The sequence below is a fragment of the Lissotriton helveticus genome, chromosome 5_1, assembly GCF_964261635.1.
Source record: "Lissotriton helveticus chromosome 5_1, aLisHel1.1, whole genome shotgun sequence".
NCBI lineage: Eukaryota > Metazoa > Chordata > Amphibia > Caudata > Salamandridae > Lissotriton > Lissotriton helveticus.
In genome coordinates this window covers 590,460,217-590,473,883 of record NC_136065.1, presented here as the reverse complement: position 1 = coordinate 590,473,883, position 13,667 = coordinate 590,460,217, and positions in this window count along the sequence as shown.

The window sequence follows — 13,667 nt, the reverse complement described above, 5'->3', positions numbered from 1 at the left end:
ATTTCATAAGACCATCATCAGGACTTCATTATTGTGCATTAAGAGTCATTGATTTTCATTTATCTTGTTGATTTGAAATCATTGTATTAACATTACTTCGCAGTATTGACTTTTTCTTGGAGATTTATAGTAGGAGTATACAGGATGCTCCTCGTTTATCCCAAATGCATTTTCTAGTACCCTTTTTACTCATTGTAAAGAAAATAATAATTTTTTGACTAAAACCCTGGTTTTTGTGTTTATTTATATTGTTAGTGTGGTAACAATATTGACTTTGTTCTAATTTCAATTCAAACTCAGCCACCAATTGACATTAGTGTGGGTAATTGATTCATTCACTTCCTACTGTGGCCCAAATTCATAATTTTCAAACAAAATCCCTTGCTGGCATATCTCTTTGAATACATTCTTTGCTCAAGCCCGCAAGGGTTTATTGGGTTGCTCACCCATTTCAGACATATTATAAATGCCAGCATTATACGGCGGGGCTATGAAGCGATATCTTTGAGCCTTGAGAAACCCCTTTGATCAGCTGTCTCCAAACGGCATTTGATATCGCGTAACTAAAGGAAGAATCGCGGTAGCAAATGCGCCCGATATTTTCAATATTAAGGAATAGTATCTGAATTCGGCACTTTGACTCATTCGAACCAGTAATGTGATACGCACATCTAAAACTTTGGCCTGACCTGTAGTAAATCAGCAGCAGCCTTTCTCCTCTTCATTCACGAGAGTGGCAGTCGTAAATAATTCTCTCCAAAACCACCCAGACAAGAAACGTACCTGCCTGCCTGAAACCAGTCCCTGGGACTGCAACGGCGACTTTGCTGCTCCGGTTGCCACGCACCACCCGCATTCAGGACGCGGGTGCTGGGAACCACAAATCCCAGCATCCCCTACTGGCGCCTGCCATCAGCGTCATCGCTCAGCGCCCGGAGGCGTTTAAAAACGCTCTGGGGCTCCAGCACCGTGGGACGAATGCAGGTCTGCTCTGGAGAAGCCCAGGCCAAGGGCGGGCCCGTCCGCGCCTGTCCGTCGGAGCCAGGGCAGGGCCACCCCTCTTTCTTCGGTTGTCCTGTGTCTCCAAGGACTTGGTCAGTGGATTTTGAACTTTAACTGTTGCACTACAGATACTTTCACTCCTATTATTTGTATAATATTGTTAGCAACTAGTTATGAGCAAGGGTAATCGCAAAGGGGTAGGGGGTCCAGGGGTTGTAGGAACACAACGCGTTTCTCATGCGGGCGGAGTCTGTTCTAATACACGAAATTGAGCTCACCCAAAGGAGACTCTCTCTAGATCCACGCCGAGCCTCTACGGAAGTTCCCCTAGCTGGACCCCTGCCAATCCCGGACCCATCTACTGACTGTACGCCGCAAGTGGCTCCGACGTCCCCAGCATCCCAAGCTAATGATCCAACTAACTCAGTTAGTGTCCCTATTCCTACTCCTTCCCCTCCGGCTAAGATTCTTACACGCCAGCAACGATCAGTGCAGGTCAAGGGAAGGGAGGGGAGGGTGCCATTACAGCAAAGAAAAGAAAAGCGGGTGCACTGCCCCATACCTCACATCAGGCCAGTAAAGTGACAAAAACAAGAGGGGCGGCTCGCGGAAACAAAGGCTGCTCTTATGTGGCTGCAGACACAGGCACTTCCAGCCCACTGGACAATAGAGCACAGGTCAATTCTCGACAGGTGTCTAGCGATTTTGAAGACAGCATCCTAGCTAAATTTGAAGAAAAACTTGCAGCAATGCTCGACCCCCTTTTAACCAAACTGTCAGGGATTGACTCAAGATTGAACAAAATTGAGCAACACCTCTTTCTTCCAAAACCCACATCATGTAACGGAAACTTTAGTGGCCCCATTGAATTTGGAATGGTAACAGCACATGTAACACAATTGCCCACTACCGAAGCTGGTGCTAGCATAAATACTGTTGCGCATGCTCCCACTGTAAATCCCAGTAGCGTGCTTGCCGCCATGGCAAAGGCTGGCCCCATGAGGGAATTAATTGGGGGTCAAGATAGAGGGACGGCCCGGGGTAGTTTGGAGAGCCCCTGTGATTCCCTTAATTTACCACCCAAAGCAACGCCATACACTATCATACTCTCCAATGTGGCTGTCTTACCATCTGGCAACGGGGAACACTGGTTATCACTTAGGAATAAGGCCCTTCACTTACTAAACAACAGAACAGGGCTGGGTAGCCATTTATTCCAGGAATTTGAAATGATTCGTAGAATTCCATGGGTAGGGAAAATCACTGAAATCTAGCAGAGGAGACTGTGTTGTGTTGAAGTTTGGGTCTCCACTGATAGTGAAAACGATTTTAGACAGGGCTGGGACTAAGCATTTAAGCAGGGACGGCATTAGTATTTTGTCATTGGGTTTTTCTGTCGAAACATCCCTACTCAAACAACTGGAAGGGGAGATTACAGGGACATACCTGGAGTACAGGGTCCATATGATTATAATGTACCAACTCACAACAAATTTGAGCTTTTCTCAAATCTGGAAGAAATTGACTGACTAAGTTGTTCATCTGTTTTCAAAAAGACCCTTACCCAATGGTAGGCTTGGGAGAGGGCAACCATGTATTAGGCCTTACCAAAAGTTACATTTCTCCATCACACACACTAAATGGGTCAAAACTTGAAACATACCAAGGTCTGCCTGGTAGTGGTAGGGAGCGAGTATGTGGCATAGCACCTGTAGATAATCCGAAGGTCAAAGGGGTCTACTCCCCAGTGGTAAGGTGTGGCCTATGCCCGCAGCTAGGACACAGTGACTCCTATAAGAACACTGTAGACCCAAAATTAGCTTCATGCAACATTGTGGGGCTTGCAAAAAAAAAACAGCCTCCATTGAATGGTCTACATTCATTGAGGAGCAAGATATCTTATTTTTCCAAGAGACATGGGCCATGGAGGAGGTATTCCGCCTAGGTTATTTAAATTTTTCTAAAGTTGCGGAACAGGGACAGCGTGGCAGACCCAAAGGGGGACTGACAACCTGGGTTAGGCAGTGTCACCAACACAAGTTTAAGGAGATCCACAATGACTGTAGGGACATTCTTATTATTAGGTTACTCATAAAATGCAGAAGAGTCCCTAATTAACAAGCTAATCAACTACTTGATATAGCTTAAAACACATAATTTCAGCTACTTCAATTCCCAGAACAAGAGCTCTCTAGATCATAGTGCCATTAGTACATCAAACATTTTAAACAATTATTGCACAAATAGAAAACAACAAAACTGTCATCAATAATTGTAAGGAAAGTTTATACAAATGTATTCAGTATATTTATACATTTACTATTCATCCAATTTATCAAGTACATAAAACACAATGTATTTGGATCACAAAGATTAAAAACAAATATAAAAAATTATATATTAGGCTAAAAACAGTTGTTGACGCAGCGTTTCGGTTAACTTGGAGATAGATACACCTTCTTCAGGACAGTTCTTTAGCTTAGTTCAAGTCTGGAGACATATGTTCTCCTAACGGCGATCTTTGGGGTCACCGTGTACCAACTGCAATTATGCAGGTCCTATTCGGTAATGATATTTTCTATTGACCTTCAGAAACATCTTGAAGGGTTACACAGGTATTTCAAAGGAGTCACCAATGTTTGGTTCGGGATTTTAGTCCTCGAATCTAAGAAGCGGGCGGCGAAAAGTAATATTATTACTGCCTCCGTTGCAGTCTCAGTCCTGCTTTCGTAAGAAGCCACACGTGCATGGGGGATGTCCTCCCAAACTTGTCTGTTTCAATTAGGGCAATCTGAGTCGGCAGTTACAGCTTCCCTACTTCGACAGCTCCTGTGATAGAGTCTGACGTCACACCCCAGAATACGGAAGAAGACGAGCTGAAATTATGTGTTTTAAGCTATATCAAGTAGTTGATTAGCTTGTTAATTAGGGACTCCTGTATTTTATAAATGTTTATTATATTATTAGGTTACACCAGGGAATTTTTCCTGATTTGCTACTCATTAATGTTTATTCCAGGGGCTCGCAAGGTGGGAAAGCCTCACATACCAGGGGTGTAACACAGGCCCCCGCATCCCCCGCAGTGCGGGGGGGCCTCAAGCTCCAGGGGGCCCCCTCAGCACTGCACTTTGCCTGGGGAGCTCCTGATAGTCTGGAGGGGGCCCCTCCACGTACCTTGCAGGGGAGCCCCCTCAATTATCGTTACGCCAATGTCACATACGGTAGCACTTTTAGATGCCTTTTTACTAAACCAGAGAGGTCACAACAACATATTAATAGCTGGTGATTTTAATTGTACATTCGAACCCCTGGACTTTCATTATATGAATTTTAGCATAAAGGAGGATGTAGACTGGTCAATTCCTCCGCTGGATCTTCCTGCAATATAAAAATGGTCGAGTGCAGCACTTCCACTAAAAGTCTTTTGTCTGGAACAAGGGGTGAGAGCAGCTAATGGGAAAACTAGATCCGAGAAGCGTGGGATGCCCACATATAACAGTGGGCTACGTACTAGTCGCATAGACTTCTTCATGCTCAATAAAGAGTTCTGGCCCAACTTATCAGATATGGTGGTCTGTGACCGACCAGAAAGTGACCACAACCCTTTATTACTCTCTTTATGTTCCTTGCATCCATATTGTGCAGAAGGGTTGGCACCACGTGTAGACTTTGTAGAGGCCCAAATAACAAATGATACACGCCGAGTCAAATGGGCAAACGTGGCTAACAAAGATGGGCATGTGAAACAAATGAGTAGGTTGGTAGCCAACACCATATACACTCTCCAGACGGATGCTGCGCAGGAAGAATACAATCTTAGAGCTGTGCAGGTCCATTAGGACCTTTTTAGTAAGCTTAAAAGCTTTTTTGCTACTAAAAAATAAAAAACTGACGAGTCACCCATGCTAGAAGGCTGCCGTCTGGTATATTTCCTCCTGCCGTATGGCATATAGAAGCCTAGCAGCAGCAATTAGGACAAAAGATAGGGAATGTATACGCGAGTATAGATCTGCATACAAGACAGTCCAACCCCATGCAAAAAGGGACTGGGACGAACAACACTGGGCTGATCTTCTTAAAGCATGTTCTGGGAGAGACATGACAGCCTTTAGGCACATGGTGAAGTGGGGGAGCGGGTCCTCTAGTAAAGTGCCCACGAACCATGTGGAGTCAGACCAGTGGGTCTCACACTACAAAGTCCAGTTCGCACGTGATGCTGATGCTCACGATTTGTTTGAAATGCCGTCCCCCATCCTAAATTTACATATATCAAAGAAAGAAGTGGAAAATGCTCTTCTCCTGGTCCCAAAAGGTAGGGCGCCTGGGCCCGAATGCATCCCTGCAAACTTGTTCCTCCACGATATAGATACCTGGGCATTATATATTCAGCTCCAAGTGAATGCCATCGCCAACGGAGCACCTATGCCCAGCACTTGGGCAGAAGCAGTAATACTTCCTATTTTTTAAAAAGGGGATCGCTCTGTACCGGGAAACTACAGGCCCATAAGCCTATTGACTGCATCCAAAAGGTGTCGGCAAGGGTGGTCCTCAGTAGAATCCAGGCTTGGTTGGAGGAATGTGAAATCCTCTCCCATCTTCAAGTGGGGTTTCGGTCAAGTATTAGCCCAGAAGACCAGGTGCTAAGGTTTATTGTTATATATTGGCGCACGGTAATCCTAGGGTGAGGCACTATCTACGCAGCCTTTGTCGACCTCAAGTCGGCATTCGATCTAGTCCCATGCACCAAGATGTGGCGTACTCTTTTAAAGTTAGGTATGCCGCTGGATATCCTGGCGTTCGTGATTAAGTTACACGCCGACAATTACGTGCAGGTGAGATGGGATGTGGGGGGCAGTACCACAGAAAAGTTCCCGGTTGAGACAGGGGTGCGTTTTAGCACTCACCCTCTTCTCAATTTACATTAATGGGGTAGTGCAATATTTTGAGAATTTCCCAACAGATGCTCCGCTTTTAGATGGGACCAAGATCCCGCTACTGATGTTCGTCAACGACACCCTTATTCTTTCCAAGACGAGACAGGGCCTCCAACGTGCCCTTACAAGATTTGAGGAGTTCTGTGAGGCCCACGATCTTATCGTCAATGTGGATAAAACAAAGTACATGCTCCTACACAACTCCAAAAATGTCATCGGCGATGTCAGAATGAAGGAAAGCGTTTTGGATCAAACGGAGATCTTTTCTTACTAGGGGGTAATAATAGACAAAAAACAAAGTTGGACGCCCCAAATAGACTGCCTTACCGTTAAGCATGCTCAACTCTCGGGCGCTCTGCTCAAGGAGCAGAGACTTTCACACACCAAACCTATAGCTCCTGTGCTACAGATTTATAATACTAAAATTGGCGCCTCGATCTTATACGGGGGCAGAGCTGTGGAGATATGCCAATTTGGATTCCCTAGTGGTGGCTCAGAACAAATTCCTAAGGTCCATAATTGGCCTCCCCCAGTCCACCCCATTAGTACCCCTGTATTTAGATCTGGGATGACACTCGATCAGGGATGTCGCACATTACAGGCCAGTTGCATATAGGAGGAGGCTTTGGGTTACCCCGGAGCTTTTACACTATGCCCTGGCTCTTTTAGAAGTTAGGGATCTTGATGTAAATAGGAAATTCGTGTGGTCTAGGTGTGTCAAAAATATACCCTGTGAGATGGGGATGAGCCGTTTTTGGACTTCCCCAGCCGGAAGTATATTTCCAACCAAAACAGAGTTAAAGCAGCCTATTGGAACTTTATAACTACGACGCGCTGCGCAGCTTCCACTAGTCCCACTCTGTCTAATGCCTTCCTTGACAGCAAGCACGACCCCAAATATGAGGGATATTGGGATTTAATCACCTCGACTAGAGACAGGAAATTGTTCTATCAGTTTAGGGTGGGAACACTCCCTACAAATGTTTTAACCGCTAAATGGTGTAGCACAAACACTAGCAACTGCCCTTTCTGTCCCGACTTGAGTGAAACACTGGGCCATATTTTCTTTGTTTGCCCAGTCTATTGTAAACCCAGATCCAGATGGTTGAAACCCATATGTTCAAACCTGGGGACTAGGTTTAGCAGCGAGGCTTTTAGGATCCTCAAAACAACAGTGGATGGGCCTACGGTGATTGCTGTAACAAAGTTCCTGGGTTGGGTGTGGGTGATTCGATGGAATAAAAGGAGGCATAGGTAAATGTGCATGGAATGTCTTGTAGCTTTATTCTCCCAAATTAGCACTATGCACTTTATTGTATTGTATTGATGTTTCCCTTTGTAATTTAAAGCTCTGAAGGCTGATCCCCCACGCGGCTGCCTTGCATGGGTGTGTTTTAAGTTTTTTTTTACTTATTTATTGCATTATGCTAATTCTCCAGGGAGTACGTTTTTACTTAAGATAACTTACAAGTTTCTCGTTTAAGAAACATGCTGGATTCTTCTTTTTTTACCTCCATGTGTATGTTGTTTCAACTTTTGGGATTTTTTAAATCGAAATAAAGTTTATGAACTGAACTGTAATGCAAAGTTTATCAAATTATTATTTTTTAAATCATAGGCTGGCCTCAACTCAGAGCCCTCCCTCCCCACCTCTTACCGGAGGTGCTGGATGTACAACTTCAACATCCAAATTTATTTGGCTAGCAGATGTCTTACCTGGGACACATGCATCAGGAAATCATCACACCTGGAAGGTCCAAAATGATGAATCTCACATAGAGTAAAGGTAGGAAACTTCATCTGATTCATGAAGAGTGGAGTTTCCTAATTCTGACCAAATTTGTAAGTGAAGTTTTAATTTAACTTGCCACTTATATAAAAAAAAACTTTGCAGACACCTTGGAGTAGAACCATCAAGAACATATTGGGAAATTAATGGCGAACAGTGTGTTTTAAACATTTTAGGGATGCAACAATTGTGAAAACTAAATAGAATTTAGATGTCATTTTACAGGGGAAGTTGGAAATGTCCCACAATAAATTTCACTGTAAGGTTGTGACAAAAGATTGATAGTTCAATTACATTTTCATCAAAAGCACCAATTAAACCTGTATGGACTTTAAGCAGGCTCGGACATTGGCATATCCCCTTCATAATTACAGGCAGATTGTGTGTAAGGTGTTGCACAAAAGATGACCTTCAGTAGACATTGACCAGTAAGACAGGTAGGCATGTTAAAGTAAGGGTGATTGTGTGAGCCTGTGATAGGTCCTCTTGAGGCCTGGCTGATGCTACTAGCAGAAGCACTGCTTCTAATGCCCCGAGTGGTGGTTTCACAGTTTGCATCTAGGATCCTGCTCTGCGATACCATCTCTCTTTGTTGGTGTTAACACAGTACCTTTCATTCCCATGCTACTGAGTACTCCACTTCCAGAATTATGGACATCCTCTACTTTTTCACGTGCATTAGACTCCTTGCAGAGGATCCTCAAGGTGGCACACAATATGTGCCTAACAATACTTGGACAAGAGTGCACTTTTCTGAGTTGAGAATATGGAAAGCATGGAAGCCTGCCATGTATACTAGAGATGGAAAAAAGTTACTTGCAATGGGATTGTTTGGCATTACTAAAGAAACAGATAAAAGTCAAGCTTCATGCACTAAAACAGTTAGGAGACAGCCATATTTAAATCTATATTAGAAAGACAAACCACCTTCTGTGTACGCTGACATTACATACCAAAACATAGGTGGAAGTGAAAGCAGGTTGCTCTAATGGAATCTGCAGAGATCCACATCATACCACACAGTGTTCCTACACTTCTCCTGATAACAACAGTACAGCACTTGTGTGACCAAGCTATTACCAATGAAAGGAAAGGCTCCCTAAGACACAAAGAAACATCAATCGTTTGCCTTGCAAATTGTCCCAATCTGGTAATTGGTAGCTGCAGGATTTAGGCCAGGGCTCTGTCGGCACCCATGGAATCCTGCCAGACCCAGATATTTCTGAAAAGAAGGCTCGTATAGTAGTCTTGGGTGGTGTGGCTTGCATGGCTCTCAATATCTTTTCTTACCCAGAATGCCGTGCAAACACCAAACTTCGGCTAAATAACAGATTTTCCTCATTTTTCTGTGCTGGAAAATTCCAGAATCTGTAAGAATGTATCAAATTCCTACCACACAGTGTTCCCCCCCATCTCCCAATAAAAACACTACCCCAAATGTTCACCACATATTTAGCATTTAGTACACTAATTACATTGGCCCTCATAACAGCAGTTTTTCTGCTATGGCCATAAATTAGATAAAGATAAAGCAGCATTTCATAAGAGTCAATAAAGTTCAAAAAGCAGATTCAGACTACACAGATCTTAAATTAATTATACAAAAAAATCAGCTGATGTTCTGCAGAGATGTCTAGAGAGGTCAATTATAATACAAATGCTTTCAGTCTCAAATGCACATAATTTGGTTCAGAGATAAATCCTCAGTGTGCTTACTCTGGCAGGGTTATCTAGATATTATATCCTGTTTGAAAGGTAGTCTGTTATAGTAGCCCTTTGTGTCACTTTATGGGCTCCAGAGAAGCATGCTACTCGCCAAAAAAGCGCTTCACCACCCCATCAGGGGTAAAAAGCGCTAGATAAATGTAAACCTTTCTCCCTCTTCTATCTCTCCCCTACCCTTCTCAATCCAAATAACTGACTAACATATCCACCACTCAAATTACTTTCACATTTCACTATACTAATTCAACACTAATCCTTTAGGGGTTTCAGAGTACCGGGCTGCTCGCCAAAAAAGCACGTCAACACCCCATCAGGGGTAGCAACCGCTATATAAATGCAGACCTCTTTCCCTCTTCTATCCTTCCGCATTCTGAATCCAAATAACTGACTAACCTATCCACCACTCAAATTACTTTCATATTTCACTACACTAATTCAACACTAATCCTTTATGGGTTCCCGGAGTAGAGTGCTACTCGCTGAAAAAGTGATTCAACGTCTCGTATGGGGTAGTAAGCGCTATATAAATGCAATTACAATACAATAGCAGCCTATATTGGGTCATCTCAGCTTCACACTACTGATAGGGTATTTGTACCCCTCTGCAGCAGGCACATTAAACAAATAAACTGTGTGGCTCCTGCAACCAAAATAATCTGTAGAGCAGATACCTAATCTCGCCAGGCTATATTTGACAACAGGCCAGTATAGGTTGGAGCAATGTCAGTCAAATACAAGTTGTACCTGATGTGATAACTCTGCCCCAGCACAATAGGCTCAAAGCACATGCCATAATGGAATCTGGATTTTCCTGAGTGACATTGCTTCTGAATGACTCGAAGGTTTGAGTTTCCTATCAGCTCCTCACATACATCAATGTGGTGGCCCACAGAGGTCCGTCATATTCCCTCTCATATTCAACTACATTATAACCCCTTACACAACCTGGTTAAATCAGTCAACTTCACTTGTTCCAGCTATGCAGATGACACCCAAATCATTTCTAAAAGTGGATGGCCCAAAAGCCATCAGCAATTTAAAACTTGATGACTGCTTTCGAGACATAAATACATGGATAATGAAAATCCTGGTTCCAACCCTGCTCTCACCCTCCATATGTCCATGAGGCCGTATTGACTCATGCAGTTAAGAAGAAAAGCTCTTGTTTTGGATAGTTAGTGGTCTACTACTTGGGGATTTATCAAGCAAGGGGTCTAATACAATGTTAAAGTCCCCTGCTATAATAAAAGGCACTGGAAAATTTAAGCGATGAGAAAATAAGGATTCAAGAGCTGAAGAGTCATCTCGATTAGGCCCATAATAACCAGCAAGAGTCAGGTGAGTTCCACCCATATCTATAGATGTGATCGCCCATCTTCCACCAGGATCAACCTCCTGTGAGATAATTCTTGCTTTTCAGGATTTTCATTTAGAAATTACAAATATCGGCACCAATCCAGAATAGACTTCTTTCTAATTAGTCAAAACCTGGTCGATTCAGTAAAAAAAATAAGATATCTCCCCACGCACCTGTCTGACCACTCCTCAGTAGCATTATCTCTACACGAATATACACATCACCTTCTAGATCTTGGTCTTTTGACTGTTCATTCCTTACATCGTCGGATGATATCTTATCTATTAAAACAGATACTCGAGAGTTCATGCAACTAAACATTGGTTCAGTGGACCATTGTACAGTATGGGATGCATACAAAGCCTTTCTTCGAGGGGTAAATAAAAAATAAGGTTGCGTTCCGTAAGAAGCAGTATACTCAAGAAATCTTATCTATTGAAACCGATCTTCCTAGAGTACAAGCCGAAATAGAAGCCATTCACAGTGCCTCAAACCAAGATCTTGTACCCCTACAGAATAACCTGTTCACACTGAAGGAGAAATTGGCCACGGTTTTAAATCAACGTATCCTCCAAAGATGGGAGAACAGTAAACTATCCCATTTTGAATATGGGGAGGGAGCCCGTAAATTACTGGCCTGGAAGACCAAAACTGACCAGGCTCGAAACATCATAGCCTCGGTAACTACGAACTATGGCACCCTTTCTTCAGATACAGAAATCAGGATAGCCTTTATGGACTTCTTTAAAAAGATATATCAGGAGGACAAGAACATTACCTTAGATAATGTAGATAGATGGCTACACGGTGTCTCCCTTCCCTCATTTTCTTTAGAACAAAGTGCTTTTTTGGATGGGGAGATCACCGAGGAAGAGGTTATATCAGCTATTCAGGTAAGCAAGAGCAACAAGGCAGCAGGCCCAGACGGCCTACCAGCTGAAATTTATAAGAATTTAGCGGCTGAAATATCGCCCTTCCTTGTTATACTCTTTAATCACATACTGCAGGATGGGGCTTTGCCACCTACATCCTGGAATGGCGCGTCCATCACACTTATTTTGAAACCAGGTAAACCTTCCAAAAACTGTGGGTCATATCGCCCCATATCAATCCTGAACGCGGATTATAAAATCTTCGCATCTCTTTTAGCAAATAGGCTGGCCCAGGTGGCCCCTGATATTTTACATCTTAATCAGAAGGGCTTCGTGAGGTGTCGCCGGTTGCATGAACTCACTTACGATCTCATAGGTGCCATAGACATAGCAGTCAAGGATTCTAAGCCCTTGTCCATCGTTACGTTGGACGCTACCAAGGCCTTCGACAGGGTTAATTGGGTTTTCCTGTCAGGGGCCTTGAGAAAGTTCAACGTGGGAGAGGGTTTCCGCAGGGCTGTATAATTGTCCATCAGCCTCTGTGCTGGTAATAGGGCTTTGTCTGAACCTTTTGCAATAACTAGAGGTACACGGCAGGGCTGCCCTCTATCCCCTCTCCGATTTGATCTCTACATAGAGCCCTTCGCGCAGCGATTAAGAGAGGCTAATACCATCAAATCCTTCTTATATGGAGATTGAGAAAAAAGGGTAGCCCTCTATACGGACGATGTCATGATAATGACCTCGTATATCAGTACCGCATTTCCTACAGCAATTAAATTAGCTCTGGAATTCGGGGAAGTGTCAGGTTACGAGGTAAATGCTTCAAAAACTGAGGTTATGACTTGGAACGATGATGCGAGAGGCTTTAATGAATATCTCAGTGAAAACCTGCCCAACTTGAGGCTGAACATCGTTAAAGACATTAGTCAGATCGCCCCTTTAAATTTTGCAGTAATAGCAAAAGAGTGTCGTAAGCTAATGAGATCTAGGCAACACCTTCCTTTGTCTCTGTTGGGAAGAGCGAATCTTGTAAAGATGTCAATCCTACCAAAGGTTTCCTTTTTGTTTAATACAATTCCACTTTTCTTTGACCTTCTTCGCTGGCAAAGTTACAGGGAGAAATCTCTTCCTTTCTCTGGAAAAACAAAAATCCTAGGATAGCCTGGAAAAAGATCAGGCGCCGTAGGGAGAAGGGCGGTCTGGCGGGCGCCGATATACAGATATATGCGTGGGCGTTTCAGCTCTCGCACTCACGCATGCTCCTCAAAACACCAACAGAAGAGGGAGTAGGCAATATGTTCTTGGCTCTCCTACGCTGTGAAGGAGTTGTGAAGGAGTTGGTCCATCAGGTTACCTCTAAGTTTGGAGATCCCAAATAATAAAAAAAAAAGTAAAACTGAAGGTGCTTTATGGCCTGGCAAGAACTTGGGCAAAGATTAGACCTACAATTAATTTGGGGTACTATTCTAGTAGATCTCCAATCTGGGATCTACCGTTGGCTCCAAGCTGGGCGAGTGACGTACTAGCACTCCCACTCAGAGAAGCCGGAATATCTACCTGGGGAGACTTGTTTGATGAAGGGACCTTGCTTCCTTGGGAGTATCTAGTAAACAAGGTAGGGCCTAACATGTCAAGATTTAAATATCTTCAAATATCGAGTTGGGCTCAAGCTGTAACCACACAATCTGCACGACGAACAAACTTGCCACTACGAGGAGGTTGTGAACTTGAAACTCTTCTGATGGATAAACCACCAGCAAAGAAAGGGATCTCAGTGTGGTACAATCTAATAATGGAGGAGATCGTTGTCAATTTCCCTCTTCCAGAGTTACTGTGGGGAGAATTAATGCCAGGCGTGCATGTGAAAGATCTCTGGCTATTCTCTTGGAGGGTCCTCTGGGATTTAGTTAAACCAGCTTGGCTGCGTAGAAATCATCTTTTTACCCTACATAGGGCATATTATTCCCCTCAGAGGTCGTCAAAGT